This window comes from Hemicordylus capensis, chromosome 4 (assembly GCF_027244095.1).
Source record: "Hemicordylus capensis ecotype Gifberg chromosome 4, rHemCap1.1.pri, whole genome shotgun sequence".
Lineage (NCBI taxonomy): Eukaryota > Metazoa > Chordata > Lepidosauria > Squamata > Cordylidae > Hemicordylus > Hemicordylus capensis.
The window spans coordinates 30120014-30142249 of record NC_069660.1 but is presented as its reverse complement, the minus strand read 5'-3'; positions in this window follow the sequence as shown (position 1 = coordinate 30142249).

The following is a 22236-nucleotide window of genomic DNA, read 5'->3' as shown; positions in this document are numbered from 1 at the left end:
GTGTGAGTGCACTATATATTGTGAAGTGTGTGTGTGTGTATCAGCGAGGGGCCCATTTTAAAATTTTGTCTCTGGGCCCACTCCAGCCTTGTTACACCCCTGCACAGTCCCCCTGGCACCATGTGGAGGCAACCATCCCCACTGTGCAGTAGTGGTTGGGTTCCTTTAAGGCAGGGCTGCTCAACTTTGGCCTTTCTGCAGATGTTGTCCTACAACTCCCATTACCGCTAACTATCAGCCACTGTGGCTGAGGATTATGGAAGTTGTAGTTCAAAAACAGCTGGAGGGCCGAAGTTGAGCAGCCCTGCTTAAGGGAAATGGAGCCCTCTTGAGCCCCTGCATAATCTTGGAAGGCGTGCATGGGATGCTGGGAAGTGTAGCCCATCCCAGTGCCTTCCGCCTAGAGCACTTAAGAGAGGGCTCCGTCTCTCTTAAAGGGCCCTCCAGGCACGGGGGAAAACGCAGTACTGTGCAGCAGTCAGCACACCGGGAAATGGCGGCATGGTCCACACTGGAAAACTTGTGAAGAGCACTGACATAACACACAATGAATGTATGGACATCACTGTCATGCAATGTGGGGATGACAGGGGCAGTTCAAGACATTTTCCTCCCTGAGCCAGAGGACAATATGACACACTCACCCGATTTGTGGGCAGGAAGGCAGTATTCTCAGGCCATATGACTGAGGTAGTGGTGGTAACATGTGAGCACTTTCAGCCTGTGTCACCAAGCCAGGCAGTGTTTGCAGGGGTGTTGCTGGGGTGGGAGAAGAAGCGCTACATCCTAGCAGAGTGAGGAAGGGAAAATGAACTGTGTGGCCCAGCAGGCCAAGGAAGGGTAGCAGCAGTGGTGGAGGGACCTGGCACTTGCTCTCCCCTGAACCCCTCCTTACACCACAGGCAACCACCTCATCCTGCTTCATGACTTCCTGTGAGCGATGAAACATCGGAGTTTAGGAAACTGCCTTATACCGAATCAGACCATTGGTCCATCTAGCTCAGGGATTCTCAGCATTGTGTCCCCAGATGTTATTGGACTTCAACTCCCATAATCCCCAACCAAAGGCTGCTGGGTCTGGGGATTATGGGAGTTGAAGTCCAATAACATCTGGGGACCCAACATTGAGAATCCCTTATCTAGTTCAGTATTGTCCACACTGACAAAGTTTTCAAGAAGGACTCTCAGCCCTACCTGGAGATGCCAGGGATGGAACCTGAGACCCTCTGCATGCAAGGCAGATGCTCTGTCACTGAGCTACAGACACTAGCTAAAATACTTTAATAAGGGATTGGACAAATTCATTGAGGACAAGTCTATAGATGGGTTTTCGTTATTATAGCTATTTGGAGCCAAGCTGGGCCCCTTTCTACTGAACCTACTCAGATAACAACTTTAAAAATATATCTTTAACTCTTCCCCAATAGCCTTTCCTTTTGTCCTTGGCCTGTCCAAGGCAGACTGGACATTCCTGTTTGCCAGAAATACTTTTGCATACAGAAACACCACCACCCATATGCATCAAGGAAATAGTTTTATTCCATAGTATAATAGAAGCTGTGTGCCTGTTGATATAGCACTAAAGGTTGGAGAAAGTACATTTGTTATGTCAACAGAGGTGAATGAATAGCTCAGTTCCCAGTTGATGCTGAGCATGGTTTTTTCCTCACCACACCAGTCAATGCGCTGGCTTTGCACTTCCTGTGCTTTCCCCCCACCAACACCCTAATCTACATCTCATTGTGCTGGAGGGGGAAAAAACCTTTCTTAGCTGATTGACAAAATGGAGAATAATCACATTGGACTAACTTTGGGAAGGAGTAGATCTTTAGTCAGGGGCGTCCCTTTCATGAGGCAAGGTGAGAAGGTTGCCTCAGGCAGCTAATAAATAGGGCACCAGCCAGGCAGCCAAATGTCACCAGAGTAGCTCTTGGGGGCTAATCTGTCCCTTGCAAGCCTTGCAGGGAGTTCTTCTCTTCATACTCCTAGCAAAACTTGCAAGAAAATCCTAAATGGCCTAGGCCCAGGGTATTTAAGAAAATGCCTTTGCCATGATTCCCACCACCAATTGAGTTCATATGGAGAGGTACATCTGCAGTTGCCCCCAGCTCATCTGGTGGCTACTTAGGGACTGGCCTTCTCAGGGGTGTAGCTATAATTGAGTGAATGGGTTCAAAGAACCCTGGCCTCTGAGCTCCTGAGGGCCCCACAGCTCCACCCCTCCCTATTTTCTTCATTGTCTTCCCCACTCCGAGGGGTTGCCAGAGAGAGGGGCGAACACAGGCCCCCTCTTCCCTAGCTACGCCCCTTCTCTGTTGCTGCCCCAAGGCTTTGGAATACGCTTCTTGCTGAAATAAGAGCCTCCCCGTCTCTGACAACTTTTAAAAGGTTAGTCAAGACACATCTGTTCACCCAGGCTTTTAATTAGATTTGCAATTCTAATAGTTAACAATTCTAACATGTTTTAAATTTTGGATTGTTTTAATGTTTTAATTTTGTGTTGCTGGTATTTTTATTGTAAATCGCCCAGAGACATGCGTTTTCAGCGGTATAGAAATTGGTTAAATTATAAATAAATAAATAAATAAATAAATAAATAAATAAATAAATAAGAAGCATGAAGAAGGAGAGGAGGATAGTGGCTGTCCCTCCTCCCTGGCCCTGATGGACTTTCAAAGCTTGCATGGGTTTGGTTTTGAAAGAAGTCTGAGACCCAAAACGAATCAAGTTGATTCAACCAGCGCTCAACCAACGTTGGCTCAAACAATGTTCAAACAACACAAGGCAGAATTTGACACCTCACCTCAGGTGCTACAATACCTTGGGCTGTGCCTACTGTCAGTATCAAAAAGGCTGGATGTGGCTAGCATACGCACACACCCCGCTGGAAGCAAAATGAATTTGTGTGTTGCCAGGATTGCCTGCAGAGGGCTGAGTAGTAGTAGTAGTACTTTATTACAGCCAACGGCCACTCAATACAACAAAATAACACACACAACAGTACACGACACATCAAGAGAAACTGCAATAAAAACAGTACAGTAAAAGTATCATATATGAAGAATTTTGTCTAGATAAAATCAGTTCACCCTCCTACTATACTATGCCCGCATCTAGCCTCTCAACATGTCTTCTGCGGAGTTTACTTGCAATACAAAGAAACTTGGCTACTTTTGTCAAGATGAAATCATCCAAGTCTGCAAGTAAAAACTCCACCTTCTCCTGACCTGAGGTCAATCTACGACCTCTTAAAAGGGGAAAAATTAATTCTGTTCTTAGCTCCTTATAGAAACAACAATTCAACAACACATGTTCAGTAGATTCAACCTCTCCTGCATGACAGGGGCACAATCTCTGGAGATAAGGGATTTTCAGAAATCGCCCTTCCAGGACGGCTGAAGGAAGGGCATTGAACATTGCTCTACGGTGTTCAACGAAGGATAGCTTTATCAAGTATCGAGCCGGGAGCCGACTATCAGCTTGGGCCCCCATAAAAACCCCAGGTCTTATTTTACTAACATCCTCCTGCCTGGCAATGTCCATTATACATTGGTTTATGGCGTCTGAGGCCTTCTCGAGGCCCATCTGTCTTATCACCAAAGATGAAAAACCCAACCTACTTAATCTGTTGTCAATGGCCCGTTTCCATCGGGTCTTAAAGGAATCTTCTAGGACTAACGGGGGCAGAGGGCTGAGGATTAGCTGGCCCTACCTTTTGACAAGGGACTGGGCAAAATGGCCATTTGATCTTTGTCACCTCTACAACTTATTATTTTATTGTGGTTATTGTGTAATTGTATGAAAAACATAGGCCGACATGATGTGCAGCAGTATATCAGCTTATAAGGGTACGCGGGACCGCAAGGAGCACTTCTGTGGTGATGGCTTGTTGTGTAAGCAATCGGGTGCAGATGGAGAAGGGGGAGTGATTTTTGCTTCTCTCCCCTCCCTCCAAAAGCCCTTTCCATCTACATATATAAATCCCTCAGGGCTGCACAACCCTCAGGGACATATTTATGCAAGTGGAAAGCACTTTTGGAATGAGGGGAGAGAATCAAAAACCACTTCCCCCTCTGCACCTGCTTGGCTGCTGAAAGGGTCATTGCTTCAACAGTGTTGAAGGCTGCCTTTCTTAAGCTGGCATACTGCTGAGAATCACATTGGCCCTATTATTTATTTCATTTATATCCCATATTCTTCTTAAGCTGGCATACTTCTTTAACTGGCATACTGCTGAGAATCACATTGGCCCTATTATTTATTTCATTTATATCCCATCTTTCCACAAAGGAATTTCCCTCAGTTTATGCTCACATCAACCCTGTTAGGTGGGTTAGGCGAAGAAAAAGTGACTGGACCAGTGAGTGAGGATTTGAACACAGGTCTCCCCAATGTTAGACTCTAGCCACGACACCATGCTAGCTGTGCTGTATTGTACTATGTAACATTCTCTTATTAAGCATTCTCAAGGTAACTTAGGAAGCTGCCTTCTACAGAGTCACATTGGTCCATCTGGCTCAGTATTATCTACATGGCTCTTCAGGATTACAGGCAAGAGTCTTCCCCAGCCCTACCTGAAGATACCAGAGATTGAACCTGGGGCCTTCAGCATATAAAGCAGATGCTCTACCACTGAGCTACAATGCCATCTACCCTGGAGGTGACCTCCAGTCCAAAAGGCAGGCTGATTTTTGAGCATCGGGTGCTCCAAGAGTATATAATTCTCTTATCATCACCAAAAGCCATAGCATTAAATGATCCTTCATAAAGCCTCCTTAAGCATCTTGGTTAATACTACTAGGGATGTGCGGTTCGGTCCGGATCCGGACCGGTTCGTCCCGAACCAGTCCGGATCCGGCGGCTCGATCCCGGACCGAAGCGGGCCCTTCCGGGACCGAGCCGGACCGAATTCGAGCCGGTTCGGTACCGAACCGGCTCGGGTTTCCCGAACCGGTTCGGGAGTGAAATTGAGTCTCTGAGTGTCTCTCTTACTCTTAGTCTCTTTAAAGTTCCAAGTGTGTCCTCCATTTTGTGTCTCCTTCCCGAAACTTTTGCTCCTCCTTGCATCCATTTTGTGATGCTATTTCCAGGCATTGTATTGGCTGCGCTATTGATCCTTGATTGGCCAGAATGAGTCCTTTGGTCTGGTAGGCTGCTTGGCTGTTGCACTGTTGAGAGCTGGCACCCTGTTGGCCGTGGGGGGAGTGCAAAGGTGGGGGCTCCCAAAGGAGGGAATTTCAAACCTATATAAACCCAAGCCTCTTCTCTGGAAACTTCTCTTGGCTGCAGTTGTGGGATCATCTCTGAGAACTGCTTGCCCTTTGCTGGCTGCTCTGGTGTCTCTGTGAGTCCTGACTGTGTCCTGTGTCTCTCTGTGTGTGCTCTAATCCTTTGTCCACCTGCCCTTTGTGACTCTCTGTGTGTCTCCTCTCTCTGTCTGTCTCTTGTCTGTATACTGTGTGTTACTTCACTTTACTTTCTTCTTAATTTCCCCCAATTTTCCCTGTTCCTTGTCTGTCTGCTTTTCTCCCCCCCTCCCCCCCTTTCCCTTCTCATCCTTTGGGCCTACCCTCCCCCTCCCCCACTCCCACCCACTGCATCCTCATTGCTTTAAAACTTCTTCCATTAATTATTGCTCTTTGTCCTGCCTTGTTTTTGTCCAACTTTTTGATTTTCACATTGCATTCCATTGGTTTCATTTATATATTGCTTGCTGGTTTTGCTTAAATTGTACCATTTTGTTTGTTTCTGCTGCTGCCCTGCGAGTTGGTTCCCTGAATCCCTCCCCCCCACCCCCAGAGGATTCTGTTGTTGTTTCTTGTTGTCCCATATAATCAGTTTTGGTTCCCTGCTCCCAACTTGCCCCTCCAAGTCCAACCACACCCCACCCCAACCCCACCCCATCCAGCCTTCTCCCAAGTTTGCTGCTGCCAAACAGAGTCCAGTTTTCTTTGCTTGCAGTTCCACTTATTCATTTGCTATTATTAATTTGCAGCAATTGTGGTTTCATTGTCTCTGTTCACTTAGTGGCCCCCCTCAGAGTCTGTGTTTGGTTCCCCCTCCCCACACCCCCACCCCCAAGTTTTTTCTGCTGGTTAGAGTCTTTCTTTTCATTGTTTTTTTTTTAAACTTCTGGCTTGTGTTCTCTTGATATATATTGCTTTATATATTTTGCTCCCCTCCTCCTCCTCCTCCTCCCCCCCCGCCTGCCCCCCCACCCTCCCTCATCCCAGACCCTAGCCCAGGCCCAGCTCCTCCCCCAACCACCCCATCCAGCCTAATCGCTGCTGCTGCCCGAGTTGTTCCAGTTTCTCCTTTGCTGTTTGTTGTTGCCCCCTCCCCTTCCCCCAACACCCCTCTGCCACACACTAGCCCCCAACCACACACACCCTCTCTGCTCCCCCCACCGCAACCCTTTTTTCTCCTTGCCCCTGACTCTCTCCACTTACCCCAGGCCCCCTGCCACACACTAGCCCCCAACCACACACACCCTCTCTGCTCCCCCCACCCCACCTCTTTTTTCTCCTTGCCCCTGACTCTCTCCACTTACCCCAGGCCCCCTACCACACACTAGCCCCCAACCACACACACCCTCTCTGCTCCCCCCACCCCACCTCTTTTTTCTCCTTGCCCCTGACTCTCTCCACTTACCCCAGGCCCCCTGCCACACACTAGCCCCCAACCACACACACCCTCTCTGCTCCCCCCACCCCACCTCTTTTTTCTCCTTGCCCCTGACTCTCTCCACTTACCCCAGGCCCCCTACCACACACTAGCCCCCAACCACACACACCCTCTCTGCTCCCCCCACCCCACCTCTTTTTTCTCCTTGCCCCTGACTCTCTCCACTTACCCCAGGCCCCCTGCCACACACTAGCCCCCAACCACACACACCCTCTCTGCTCCCCCCACCCCACCTCTTTTTCTCCTTGCCCCCGACTCTCTCCACTTACCCCAGGCCCCCTACCACACACTAGCCCCCAACCACACACACCCTCTCTGCTCCCCCCACCCCACCTCTTTTTTCTCCTTGCCCCTGACTCTCTCCACTTACCCCAGGCCCCCTACCACACACTAGCCCCCAACCACACACACCCTCTCTGCTCCCCCCACCGCAACCCTTTTTTCTCCTTGCCCCTGACTCTCTCCACTTACCCCAGGCCCCCTGCCACACACTAGCCCCCATCCATACACATCCTCTCTGCTCCCCCCACCTCTTTGGACCGCTGCTACTGCTGTCCTCCCCCACACCTGAATCCCCCCTCCCTGCTGCGCTGCGCTCCTCCTCTCTCCTCTTTCTCTCTATCATCTCTCTTTCTCCTCTCTCTCTCTTTCTTTTCTCTCTCTCTCCTCTCTTTCTCTTTGTCCCTGCCCCCCCCTCTTTTCTCTCTCTCTTAGTCTTTTCTCTCTCTGCTCCCCTTCACTTTCCACCTCCTCTCCCACAGCTGCAGCCGCACACAGTAGCCTACCCACCTGGCGGCTGCCATCGGTTTTTTTTTTCTTTTTATAGTTTTTGGTTGATTTTGTCTCTGCTTGGGGGTGAGTTGAGCGACACAAATAGTGTTGTCTCCTCACTTCTGCCCCTCCATCGTTGTTGAACTACCCCGGTTGCCTGTGTGCCTCGTGCGGCCACCCTGCTGTGTCCCAGCCCAGGGTGGCTGGCTGGCGGCGGCGAATCCGTGACCAGCAGTGAGCGGCAGGAGAAGGACCGGAAGAAGAGGGGTTAGTGCGTGTGCGATTGTGCACCTTTTGTTGCCCCTTTCTCTCCCTAGCTGGCGGTTTTAAATAGGGACACCCCTATTCTGAAATGCATTTGGGTGTGGGGAGGAGGGAGGGAACCTTGGAGAGGAGATGTACTGTTGTAACTTGTGTCTTCATGCCCATGCCCAATAAAGAAATTGCTGCTGTGTGTTGCGTTGCATTGCATGCGTCTTGCAGGTGGTTTTTGAACAGGTGCCTTCCAGAGTGCTTCCTTGCCTCTGGGGCAGTCTGAGTGGGGTCCAGGGTTCTGATGCTGCCACTACATGCTGGGCCCATGCCATGCCAGAGTGCTTCCTTGCCTCTGGGGCAGTCTGAGTGGGGTCCTGGGTTCTGATGCTGCCACTACATGCTGGGCCCATGCCATGCCAGAGTGCTTCCTTGCCTCTGGGGCAGTCTGAGTGGGGTCCTGGGTTCTGATGCTGCCACTACATGCTGGGCCCATGCCATGCCAGAGTGCTTCCTTGCCTCTGGGGCAGTCTGAGTGGGGTCCTGGGTTCTGATGCTGCCACTACATGCTGGGCCCATGCCATGCCAGAGTGCTTCCTTGCCTCTGGGGCAGTCTGAGTGGGGTCCTGGGTTCTGATGCTGCCAATACATGCTGGGCCCATGCCATGCCAGAGTGCTTCCTTGCCTCTGGGGCAGTCTGAGTGGGGTCCTGGGTTCTGATGCTGCCAATACATGCTGGGCCCATGCCATGCCAGAGTGCTTCCTTGCCTCTGGGGCAGTCTGAGTGGGGTCCTGGCTGGGCTCTGATGCTGCCACTACATGCTGGGCCAATACACACGTATGATGATGATCATGATGTTCAATCCATGAGGCTGCCATCAAGTGTTTGCTGCTGCTTGCTTGCCATGGCATTGGGCAGGCAGAGTCACAGAGTGGGTGGGTTCAACCTCTGTGTTGGTGTGACTGGGTTCTGGTTTTGGTTGTGTGCAATTTAGAGTCACTAAATAGGCTGCATTGAGTTTGATGCTCCCCCCACAGGAGCATTACTTGAGAACCACCCCCCAGAACCCACACTTTGTGTTCCAGTTCACTAAATAAGGGTTTCCTCCTTTGATCTGCAGGTTCCCAAGCGTTGACTGTGTCCCTCCCCCACCCCAGGTAGGTGCTGTGCCCTCCCCCCATCCACTCTCCCCCCCCAAAAAAGTTAAAAACTTGCCACCCACACCACAACTACTCCACCCAACTGCCCGTGCCACCCTCCCACACCGGGGTTCCACCCTTTAACCCCCTATTTTTCTAAAAAAAACCCTCCCAGACCCATATCCCCAATTGGCTTGGTAGTTGACTCCCAAATTCAAAAAGGACACCTTTCCCCCTCACTTCGATTGGCTTCCCCCCCCCATATCAAAAAGTCTTCCTTTCCCCCCAATTGGCTTCCTTTTTTGAAAACAAACTTCCCCCCCGCCGCCTCCAAATCAGCTGCCTTTTTTTTGGCCCCTAAGCCCCTCCAAATTATTTTTTTGACCCTGTCTGGCCTTCCTCCTAAAGTCTCCCTCCTTCTGACCTAGCAGCATGTCTGAGCGCCGTGTGGCGGGCAGGGCTCGCTCAAGGCTGGCAGGCAGAGGTGGGAGAGGCCAGGTGCGGGGTGCGCCTGCGGCACGGGGAGGGAGAGGATGCGGGGAGCCTGAGGACACCCCAGTTCTCCCCATTGGAGAATTCTTTGCTCCGGCCCCATCTTTGGTGCGCAGGATTCAGTTCCCCACGCCTGCTGCCGCCAATCGCGGCAGAGGCAGAGGCACCGTTAGGGCTGTGGCGGGTCCCTCCTCGCCGGCGGCACCAGGTGCTGCTGAGCTACCGCCAGTTGTTGAGGTGGAGGAGACTGTGGAGTTGGAAGAGCAGGTAGAGGGCGGTGAGGACCGTGCGGCTGGCAGCGATGCAGCCAGGTTCTCCCTCCCTCTGGGGCCCCTTCCCCCTATCCTTTCGCTGCTCAGTGGGGCCCCCCCTCGTGAAGCCCGACACTGGTGGGGAGCGGTCTGGCGAGGTGGTGGAGGAGAGGCCTGCCTCTCCGATGCCAGTTCAGCCGGGCCCTTCCTCCGCTGTGGAGGGCGGAAGGGGCGGGTTGGGTGGCAGCAGTGGGCAGGCAGCGGCGGCCGCCCCCCCACCTAGGACTGCAGCCACCCTGCAAGAAACGGCCTAGGACGGCGCCCAGGGCGCAGGAGGCCAAGGGCAGTGGTGCATGGGTGAATTTTGAGGTCCCTCAAGATGACCCATTCCACGCCTGCTGTGTCCACTGCAGGATGCTTGTCAGCCGTGGAAGGGACCCTGCGCACCTGGGTACGACGCCTATGTGGAGACACCTAGAGCGTCACCACCCAGGTCTCAGGGGACAGGCTGGCAGCGCTAGTGCGCCTTGTGCATCTGCCACTAGGGCGGGCAGCGGCAGTGTGCCAGCCAGCAGGCAGGCTACACTGCCCGTCCAGCGGTGGACGCAGTCCTCGGGCAGCCAGCGTATTGTTCGCGTGGACCATCATCACCTCACCCGCCTCATAGGGGAGATGATTTCCACCGATGACCAGCCGTTTCAGGTGGTCGAGAACAACGGCTTCCGCCGGATTCTCCAATACCTGGCTCCCAAATACGTCATCCCCTCAAGGACCACGTTCAGCCGGAACGTGGTCCCCTCCCTGTACCACCGGTGCAGGGAGCTCGTGTCGGCCGAGCTGCGTGCAGCTCCGGCCGGGACAAGCGTGCATTTCACGACTGACCTCTGGACCAGTGTCAGTGGGATGCACGCTTCTTTCCTGGCCCTCACTGCCCACTGGTGGGGACCGGAGAGTGAGGGGACCTCCGCGGGCGATGCTTCCGGGTCCGGCGCGGCTCCCGCTGCACTACGGCACAGGTGGGCCGTCCTGCACGTGGAGACGATGGACACGAGGCACACCGCGGAGGAGGTGGCGGCCGTACTCGACCGCCAGATAGAGGAGTGGATTGGCGGGTGTCCACACCTCTCCCGCGGCTTCATTGTCACCGACAATGGAGCCAACGTTACCGCCGCTGTCGAGACAGTCATGGACTGTGTGAACATACGGTGTATGGCACACACGCTCCATCTGACCGTCAGGGACGCCCTTGGCCTTAAGGAGCTGAAGGCGTCCCAGGAGAAGGGGGCCCGCCCCATCCCAGCTGCTGTTGCTGCCACGGCCGCGCTTGTGGATAAGTCTCGCAAGCTGGCCGCCCACTTCCACCGCAGCGAGAAGTCCAGGAGACTGCTTCGCCAGAAGCAGGATGACCTTGGCCTTCCTCGCCATCTCATCCCTACGGATGTGGAGACGCGGTGGAACTCCACCTTCCTCCTGTTCCAGCGCCTGTTGGAGCAGGAGAGAGCCCTTGTCGCCCTGGTGAGGGACGAGTCCTTGGATGTCTGCGACTTCTCGAACGCAGAGTGGAAGCAGATGTCCGAGGCGGTGTCGGCACTCGAGCCCTTCCAGCTTGCCACGAAGGGCTTGTGTGGCGACACCACTCCCTTGAGCCAGGCGCTGCCCACAGCTGTTGGTCTAGAGAAGCTGATGGGTGGACTCCATATCTTTCTGACCACGCCAGAGGGTCGTGCTCTGGCTGGGAGGCTGAGGTCTGGGGTTGACAAGCGGCTCGTTGATGTGCTGGGAGACAGGGAGGAGTATGTCCTCGCTTGTCTCTGTCACCCAGCCCTCAAGGGCAATGCCGTGAGTGACGACGAGTTGCCCAGGTGGAAGGGCATCCTGGTCGAGAAGGTTAGGGAGGAGGAGGCCGCTAGGGCCCGCAGAGACCAGGGTGTTGGTAGTGGTGCGGGGGCAGCCCTCGTGGCCCAACCCGCACCCAGCAGCAGCATGGGCGGCCAGCCGGCGTCAGCTTCCCCTTCCCCTCCCTCTTCCCAGTCCAGCAGCGCAGCATCCCAGGCGGCGCCATCGCAGCAGCCACTTGCTACCGACTCGAGATCCGCCCAGTGGTTTCAGCGGTTCTGCTATGGCGCCATGCCTGGTATGTGGGAGGCTCGACCTGCCAGGCCCCCCTCCAGTGCTGAGCAATGCGTTGCGCAGTACTTGGAGGAACCTGTGGAGGGAGACGGTGTGGACTGCGCACAGTTCTGGGCGAGCCGCCGCCAAGTCTGGCCGGACCTGGCGGTGGTGGCTGTGCGCCTCCTCTCCTGCCCCCCAACCAGTGTCCAGAGCGAGCGGGTGTTTTCATGTGCCGGGGACGTGGTGACACCCTCTCGCTCCCGCTTGGACCCTGGTCTGGTGGAGCAGCTGGTCTTCCTTAAGGTGAACCTCCCCCTGTTGGGCTACCCCAAGCTGGAGTTTGAGCCGGGCGAGTGATTACCGTGGGTTGCCCCATGGTTGGTCACCTGCCTGGCTCGACCTCTGTGCTTATCCCTACCCTCCCCCCTTCCACCTCTAGCTGAGCTGACGTGACAGATGCTGAGCCGTGCCAGCCAGTCGCAGCGTGTAGTGTGCCCACACAGAGATGCAGTTGTAGTAGTAGTTGTAGTGCTGCGACTGGCCAGATGTTTACAATGCCCACGCCCACCTAAAAAGAAACCCAATGCTGACCAGCACAGGCCCTTTATCTATCCACCTGTCAGCATTTGGGGACCTGGCATGGGCACGGCACACCCCCCCAAAGTAGCACAGCCCACGGAGTACTAGACTTAGCGGCAGCGGCGGGTATACGTTCTAAAATGCAGTGTAGATATGTAAATACTGTATGTAAATAAACATGTAAATAATTTTTTCTTTAAAAACCCCATGTCAAAATCAAGCCTCAAAATTATGCAAAAGAAAGAAAAAAAGGTGACAAAGGGAGAACAAAATGATGAATGCCAAATGAATTGATTTTATTGAAAATGTTACCAGAAATCATGTGTGGGGGGCTTGGTTTACATGGAGAAAATGATTGGGTGATTTTTTCAAATGAAACGAATGAATTATTATCATCTTATGTTCATCTTGATTGTGGTCACTGTTGATGTTGGCTGATGGCAAAAAACCCAAAACCATCAGAATAGCAATGAACTGGCTGCCAACACAACATATTGATTGATAACTGTGCAGGGGGGGAATTGGGTCTGTGTGTGTGTGTGTGTGGTGCAGGCTCAGTCTGTCTCTTCCTGTTGTGTGTCTGTCTGTCTGTCTGTGTGAATGGATGCCTAGCACTGTCTCTGTGTGTGGATGCTTTCTGTGTGTAGTGTGGTGTGTGTCTGTCTACATGTTTTTTTTCCTCCCCCCCATGCCTCCCTCCATCCTTCCCCTCTCATCCTCTCCCCTTCACCACCTTCCATCCTCCCTCCCTTCCAGCCCACCACCGCCTCACCTGCCCCCAACCCCGGTCTGGCAGATGATGAGAGTCTGGTCTCTCCCACCGAAGCACACACGTTAGCACGTGTGTGCACAAATATGTGGCTGACCAACTCTGAGCCGGACCCTCCCCCCTTCAATCCCCTCTACATCCCTCTCCCCCTCCCCTTTCCTCCCCCCTGCCTCCCTGCCTCCCTGCCTCCCCCCTCCTAGCTAGCAGCGCACACATACACACACAAAACACCTGTGGTGGCAAACACCACCAGCACACATGCACTCACACTGGTGCCACCACCTCTGCCTTGGGCCTCTGTGTCCTTGAGCAGATATGTGGTGGTGGACCAGAGAAGCATTTCTTTCCAGCAAGGCAAAAGGCATGCACTCACTGCACACACACACACACACACGAAGAGGTGAAAAGACGAGAAGAGGCAACCTCTAGAACCAGCAGCAGCAGGTGAGTGTCGTGTAATTGTGTTGCCAAGGCCACTGCCCATGCTCAATGCTCAGTCTGCTGAAACTAAAGAACTAGCTACAATCACCCTTCCTCACACGCAGCTCAGCTCAGCTCAGCTGCACAGCACACTGACTAACTAGACACTACAGCTGGTGGTAGAAAAAACAGAAGTCTAGATTCTAGAAGATGTCCTGGTGGATTTTAAACTTTCAAATCTGTGCTAGGATTGCCTCGCCTCCTCCTCCTCCTCCTGCCTGTAATTGTGCCCTCTCCCCTTGCAGTTGCGCCGTCGTGATGGGTTGGTGATGTGCGTGCGCCGTCTACTTAGCTCTCTCCTCCTCATGTTGGCTGGGCTTGCCAGGCACTGGCTGGCAGCAGCTGTTGGCTGTGTGCTAGGCTCAGGCTGTGGCACGCATGACTGGACTGGGAATGTTATTGTAGCGGCAACACTGGTTGTGGTGGTAGCAGTAGTAGCTGTTGCTGTTGCTGGGCTGGTGGCTGCTGGCCTGTGCTGACTCTGCGCACTTGGTCTGGTCTGGTAATTTGGATGCAGATGTAGGGTGTGTGTGCATCATCCATGGGGAGCAGCAGAGCAGAGCAGAGCAGGTTGGCTGGCTTCTGTCTGTCGGGCCTAGTCAGTGGCAGGCACTGAGTGAGGCGGTGGTTTCTTTGGGCGTCACATCACCCATCATGCAGAGCGGCAGGTCTGCTGCTCTGCTGCTCCGCCTCCTGCTTCTTCCCTGTGTGTGCTGCTCTTGTGCTTAGTGTGCTGCTCCGCTGCTGCTGCTGTGCTGGCAGGCAGCACAGCAGTGGCCTTTTTGTTAGATCAGAGAGTGGGTGTTGTCTCTCTGAGTGTCCTCCTCTTACTTGCTTGGATAGGAGTGGTGGTAGTAGGTAGGCATTAAGATGGACTGACTAGGTGTTACGTGTTAGGGCGCCCAGAGAGAGGGGCCAAAAAGATGGGGTGGCAATTGTTGGGTTGCTCCTAGTATTATTGGTGAATTTTTGAAGAAAAATTTTTTTCCATTGGCTAGAATGGGGGTTTGGGGCTGCCCCAGACCCGCCTCTGTGGGGTGGCAGCACCGCCAAAGTGGGTCCGGGGCCATGGCAAAAATGCCCTCAGTCCCTCCCAGCAATCCCCGTAGAGATAGGAGTGATGGTTCTGTTGTTTTTCTGAGGTGTTCTGAGTGAGTGTGGATTCTGTGATAGCAAATGAGAGTGGATTCATGGTGTCTCATTGGAAATCTCATTAGCTATCATAGAATCTACACTCAGAACACCTCAGAAAAACAACAGAACCATCACTCCTATCTCTACGGGGATTGCAGGGAGGGACTGAGGGCATTTTTGCCATGGCCCCGGACCCACTTTGGGGGTGCTGCCACCCCACAGAGGCGGGTCTGGGGCAGCCCTAAACCCCCATTCTAGCCAATGGAAAAAAAATTTTCTTCAAAAATTCACCAATAATACTAGGAGCAACCAATTGCCTTGGGATTTTGGGGGTGGAGGACACCCATGGGTGGCTACCACCCACCCCAGCTTTTTTGCCCCTAAGGGCTCCACATTGTGAGTTATGGGCAAGAATTAATTTTTTAAAAAAAAATTGTAAAAAATCAGAGGAAGGTCCAATCGACTTGAAATTTGGGTGGCAGGTAGAACACAATGTCCCCTTCAAAACCAGCCACTTTTTGTGATCCAAACCAGTTCGGTTCAGATCCGAACCGGTTCGAAACCGAACCGGACCGGGGGGGTGGTCCGGCAAAACCAAAACTGAACCTCCCCGGTCCGGTCTGGACCCGGTTCGGACCCGAACCGAACCGGGAGAACCGGTTTTATGCACATCCCTAAATACTACCAATTTGATTATCAGCAAAGAATGCGTAAAAAAACAGTCAGGATAAATACTTAAAGAAGACTTTGGTATTCACAGGGGTTCTGTTCTCTGCAATTATCATGGATAAGGAAACTGACTACTGGGTCATTAGGGCAATGGCACCCTAGGGGTTAGGTTTCTGGAGGCCTGAAAATAGCAGAGAAAATGGGCAAAAATGGCGGGGGACCAGTGTTCCCTCTAAGGCATGCACGTGTGCATGTGCTCACACATTTTTTTGATCCTGTTAATTTTAGATCCTGCTCAAGCAGGGGCATAGCTAGGGGAGAGGGGGCCTGTGTTCACCCCTCGGAGTGGAGGAGATAATGAAGAAAATGGGGGGGGGGTGTGGAGCTGGTGGGCCCTCAGGAGCTGTGGGCCCCGGGTTCTTTGAACCCATCCGCTCAATTATAGCGACACCCCTCTGCTCAAGTTGAATCAGGAAGGGCCCATTCTGAATGCACATGCTCACATACTGCCTTGACACTGCTGCCCAAAACAAAACTCATTCCACACACAGATGGAAGAAAGTAGAGAGAACACTGTGGGGGACATGAAGCAAAGTGCCCTACCGTGCTCTGTGGGCCTCCAGCAACGCCCGCCAGCCACCCCAGTAAAAAATATGGGTTTTTCCCACAAAAAGTGACAGGGTTTTTTGTCTGTTTAACTGAACAAGCCACAAAATAGCTCCTGCACTCAAAATGGTGGCTGGAAATGACCTCCGAGGTCATTTGAGACCACCCACACCGAACCACGGATAGGTGAATTTAACCCCTTGTACTCCATATTTTTTCCTCGTATTCTGAGGTAGAGTATCAATTATATTTATATGTGTCATTTAGATTTATATAATTGAAAGCAATATCAAGCCCTAAATATATGCAAAATTTAAAACAGGAGGGGGCATATCTCAGCGGTAGAACATTGTTTCATGCAGCACTCTCCTATTGCACCATACTTCAGATTCAAAGAAACAACTGAAGATGAAGTAAAACTCTTGCTCTTTATTTATAGAATGCTTCTGCAGCTAATACAGTTACTGCATGCACTTTCTCTAAATCTTCCCAACTATTAACTCTGCCCCCTCACTTCCTGTTCATCCTCTGAACTCCACCTCCTTGTTGCTGCTTTGAATACAATATATGGTTACAAACATACTTGAGGAAAGTCCCAGCCAGGTTCAGTTATCTCTAATGAAAAAGATCAGAGGGTCAAAGAGATGCCACAATAAGCACTTTGTTCAGAGCTTCTGTTTTCTAAATTGTATTATCAGCTGGGGTGATGAGGATTGGTACTTCAGGGGGAGGGAGTATTTTTTACCCAAGTAAATTTATTATTTTATTTATTTATTTAACACATTCGTATACTGCCCAAAACGCAAGTCTCTGGGCAGTTTACAACAAAACAATAAAAACAACAGATAAAAAGATTAAAACATTACAACAATGAAAATTTAAAATGTTAAAACTATTAAAAACACAATTAAACCAATATCTAATTAAAAGCCTGGGTGAATAAATGCGTCTTGACTGCCTTTTTAAAAGTTGTAAGCTTCAGATGACAGTCTTAGGCAATCACATCAGACTGCAGTCTTAAGCTTGCAAAAATTCTTAAGGAAGTTCCCCATCCATTTTCAGGCAAGTTTTTGCTTCTCTTGCTAGAAAAGCACAATGGACCTCCCTCTCACAGCAACCTCCAGCAAGTGGATATTGCTCAACCTGCCCTCAGCTGGGCAAAATCACACCCTCTTTATAGGAAGAAATTTCCATGCAGGCACAGACAGTGTTCTTATGAGTCAGATGTTGTTTGAACCAATCCAAAGATTTTTGGCTGCTTTTCAAATTGGACAAAGATTCCATATCTATCTATCTATCTGAGAGAGAGAGAGATGCTGCCAATAGCAGATTTGAGGGCAGGTTTTGGTGGTGGGAAACCGTGTGAGAGAAAGAGTTAAACACCTTGCACTATGTACTATCGTCCTATAACATGCTCTGTCTGATGGGTACCATCGTACACCTGTACTGTGTACCATGGTCCTGATGGGACACTGTGCAAAAGAAAGAGACGAGGCCAGTAACATGTACTTTGGCCCTAATAGGTCTTCAGTGTGCATATTGGGGCACTGTCTGGCAGTGTGGCCAGTATGGCGCAATGGAAGGAATGCTGGATTTACAAAAATGACTTATAGCAGGGATGGCCAGTCTGAGGCACTTCAGCTATTGTTTGTTGACAACTCCTTTCACCCGCATCTGCCATTTGTTGTAGTCCATTAATAGCAGGAACAAAGGAAGCTGCTATATACTGAGTCAGACCATAGGTCCATTTCGCTCAGTATTGTCTACACAGACTGGCAGTGGCTTCTCCAAAGTTGCAGGCAGGAATCTCAATCAGCCCTATCTTGGAGAAGCCAGAGAAGGAACTTGGAGCCTAGATGCTCTTCCCAGAGCGGCTCCATCCCCAAAGGGGAATATCTTACAGCGCTCACACCTCTAGTCTACCTTTCATATACAACCAGGGCAGACCCTTATTAGCTTAATGGGACAAGTCATGCTTGTTACCACAAGACCAGCTTTCTTCCCTAGAGACAGAGGCACTCTTACCCCTAGACCTCCGGGCCGAAGTCCAGGGCCTCCACAGCCCCTGGGAGGCCCCAAATCCTCTTTAGTCTGTCCCTGGTGTTGTGGTCGCCCGGCTGAGCATGATGATGCTTAATTTGCAGGGGGAGCGGGAGTTTGCTCCAAAGGCCTTCAGGTCCAGGCTCCAAAATTACCTAGGTGCGCCTCTGGAGAGCCTCAGACTGGCCACACATGCCTTCTAGCAAAAACTCTTGAAAGAACACAAGGCAGCCAGGTCTTGCAGACGGAAAGCTTCACCGCAGGCTCTTTTAGGCATGACATTATGAACAAATGAATGACAAGATCAAGCCAAAAGTAAACACATTTAAATCCCATTTCTTTCTCCATGGAAAGGAGTTAAGCTTGTTTTTCACTTTTGCATATGAAACAATGGGATGTATATAAAGTAGCATTTGGCTAGATTGTGCATAATGGCTGTACTTTGGCCAAGGGGGGGGGGGAAACCCAACAAGAACTGCAACTACCTCTGAGTACCAGTTGCAGGGGAGTAACAGCAGGAGAGAGGGCATGCCCTGTGGCTTCCAGCAGCATCTGGTGGGCCACTGTGAGAAACAGGATGCTGGACTAGATGGACCTTGGGCCTGATCCAGCAGGGCTGTTCTTATGTTCTTATGTAAAGGGCAGAGCAGCATAATAGCACTGCCACAGGCCTGGTCTCTTTTTGATTTTTCTTTTAGCATCTGCGTGTTTGGTTTCTCCTAGGCTGACCAGCTTTCCAGTAAATTAGCACAAGTATATTGGCACCAATCCATGCATCTCCAACGCACAGAACCTGTCCTTACCAGAACTCTCACAATGTCAAAAACAAACGGACTCTGCTTACATGTTTGCCCTTTAGCCTGGCTGTGATTGTGAACAGATGCGAACCGATGGAGCAGGTTTACACTGAGTCAGACCATGGCTCTCGTTAACTCAGTATGGTCTACATTGACTGGTTGTATATCAATGCTCCAGGCAGGGGGCAGGACATCATTAGGGGCTGGCCCCTGGGGCACAGCCCCCCAATGGATTGTTCAGAGCCCTGAATCACATCAGCCACCTGCCTGCTCTATGTCAAGGTGCACGGGAGGCACCTGCACAAAACATGAGCCCCTAGCATCACTTTGCTCTCTGCTGCTTCCACCTTCATAGGCGCTGGATTTTAATATTAGAGACTTTAAAGAACACATGCTGTCAACCTTGGGAGGGTCTGGCTGAGTCTAATTATTAAAAGGGGGGCACAGGCCCTAGGTCTTTTACCTATCCAGCAACATCTCTGTCTCCAGGGTTTCAGACTGGGCCCTTTCGTAGCTCTACCTGGAGACGTCAGGGACTGAATGAAAAGCATGTGTTCTTCTTAGGGCTGCCACGTGTCCAGGACTGGCCTAGACAGAAATATGATGTAAGAAAGAGTCATCCTGGACACAAAATGCCCAGGAATTTGAGAGGGAAGCTTTTTAAAATACATTTTATCCATTTTTCTGGTGCTTCTCTCCAGGCATTGTAGCTACGTGGTGTCAATGTTTAAAAGCCCCATATTCTTACCCTTCCTTTGGCATCAGTGCTGCTGGCTCTTTGCTCAGGTGCCCCTTTACTCAGTTAGCAGGAGTCAGCAGGTTTAACATGGGGGTGGGGGGAGGTGCTAAGAGTCCAAACTATCATGTGAACAAATTGAGGAAAAGAAAGAATAATCTAACTGTGGCAAAATATTCATGTCTATAGCTCAGTTACCATTCCATAGGAGTCCTGGTCTTGTAGCAGCAAGCATAACATGTCCCCATAGCTAAGCAGGGTCTGCCCTGGTCACATATGAATGGGAGACTAGAAGACAGTAAGATAGTCCCCTCAGGGGATGGAGCCGCTCTGGGAAGAGCAGAAGGTTCCAAGTTCCCTCCCTGGCATCTCCAGGATAGGGCTGAGAGAGATCCCTGCCTGCAACCTTGGAGAAGCCGCTGTGTAAACAATAAATGTGGATGTAGACAATCTGTGAAGAAGTGTAGATAATACTGAGCTAGATAGACCAATGGTCTGACTTGGTATATGGCAGCTTCCTATGTTCCTATGTACCAAGAAAACAGAAAACTAGCCATTATCTGTGGTTGCCACTAATTCCCTCTCTTCCCTCAGGTCCTTTTATGGCACATAGCTAAGGAGAGAAATGAGTCTTCTGTCATTTGCCCTGGGATATGGAGATGGTAAGCCAGTTAATGGTGCAACGGGGAAATGACTTGACTAGCAAGCCAGAGGTTTCCAGTTTGAATCCCCACTGGTATGTTTCCCAGGCTATGGGAAAAACCTATATTGGGCAGCAGTGATATAGGAAGATGCTGAAAGGCATCATCTCATACTGCATGGGAGGAGGCAATGGTAAACCCTTCCTGTACTACCAAAGACAACCATGGGGCTCTGTGGTCACAAGAAGTCGACACTGACTCGACAGCACACTTTACCTTTATGGAGATGGTAAGAGACAGAGGGTGCCCTCTCCTACTGCTCAGAAGGAATTCCTGCTGTTCCTTACCTTCTCAAAAATGGCAGTGGAAATGAGACCTCTAGTGAAGAGATCTGCATACTGCTGGGTGTCCTGGTTGCCAGAGGGATGGGTACACTCACCACTAGTGAGCTGAAAAGTGGATTTGTAAATGCCTGCAAGAAAATGTGTTTACTCCATTTTATTGGGTCTTTCTAATATTCAAAGTCAGTGCTCAGTAATCTAAAATAACTAATTTAGATTTGATGAAATGGACGCATTCATTTCTTTAAGCCCTGGTGCAGCTGAGATTCTACTAACCCTTAATGTCAATTAAAATAGAAATAATTTGAACTTCCTGAAATTAATTTCATGACCCTGGACATTACTAAGATCAGCCCAGATCCATGCTGTGTCTTGCAAGAAGAAAACTGATTGTGGGTTTGTAGTGTCCTGAGACAGGATAGAGGAGTTCCTGTTATTGCTATGTGTCCTCTGGAGACCTTTGAAACTGAGAAGGGAACGAATCACATGCAGATAGAAAATCATAACCCTAACTGCAGAAGAAAGGAAGGAATTGCTCAGGAAGAAGTGGGCCATCACATTCTCTTTTTTTTTAAAGCCACATTTCACTGGAATGCTTTCCAGACCTTGTGACTGGCAGGAGAAGGATCTGGGTCTAGTAAGAATCCTATGACTGTGTGCATGTGATAGCAGCTCAAAGGAAAAAATGCATGCTGGAGGGTATCATATTTCCTGTTCTGGATAGTCTCCACTGAGACTCAGTATTTGAGATGATCACATAAGGCTAGGGACAGTGTTCCTGAAGAAGAGGGGTTTTACCTAATGGCATAGTGGGGAAGCAAGCTGCCTCAAGAGCAGGAGACTGTTGGTTCGAATCCCTGCTGGTATGTTTCCCAGACTATGGGAAACACCTATTTTGGGCAGGAGCGATATAGGAAGGTGCTGAAACGTATCATCTCATGTGGCACAGGAGAAGGCAATGGGAAACCAGCATGAGATGAAACCACTCCTGTATTCTACCAAGAAAACACCACAGAGCTCTGTGGTCGCCAGGAGTCAACACCAACTCAATAGCACAACCAACCAACCAACAGAAAAGATGCAAGGGCATATATTCAAGGGACATGATGCTGCACCCTTGCTGGAGCTATGCAAACCTGGGTGTAGTCAGTACCTGTCAAAACTCCCTGCCCCTCATGGAAATATAATAAGGGTGGTAACCAGAGTGCGGTCAGTAGGAGCTCTGCCCTACCTGGAACACTGATTTGCCTCACCTAGGATTGTTTTCAAAACAATCTCCAGATTGTTTCAGGAGTTCAAATTTACGACAAGCAGTGATGTAGTTGCACATTCAGAAGTGCAGGTGCTCTCCATGACAGCCCCCATGGCCATGCCCAGCCCAACAGCCAGAGAAGCTGAGAAGTACCGCTGCTCTGCCCCTGCGCGTCCCCCCTCCACTATACCCCTGATGGTAAGACAGTTTTCATTTGGTTTTAGAAAAAAGATAATTTCTGGTTTTAAAAAATCCCTGGTAGTATTCAAACCCCACCCACCTGACCTCCTGCCCCCCTCTGCTCACCCTAGATTCTGCCTAGCTCAGGGTGGATTTTTCAAATTCAGTATATCACCATGATCAGGTTGAAGTGATCCTGAAAAAAGCTCCCTTTAACTGTTGTAAAGCAAAAGCATGTGCCGTCAAGTCGATTTCTACTCCTGGCATCCACAGAGCCCTGTGGTTTTCACTGGTAGAATACAGGAGGGGT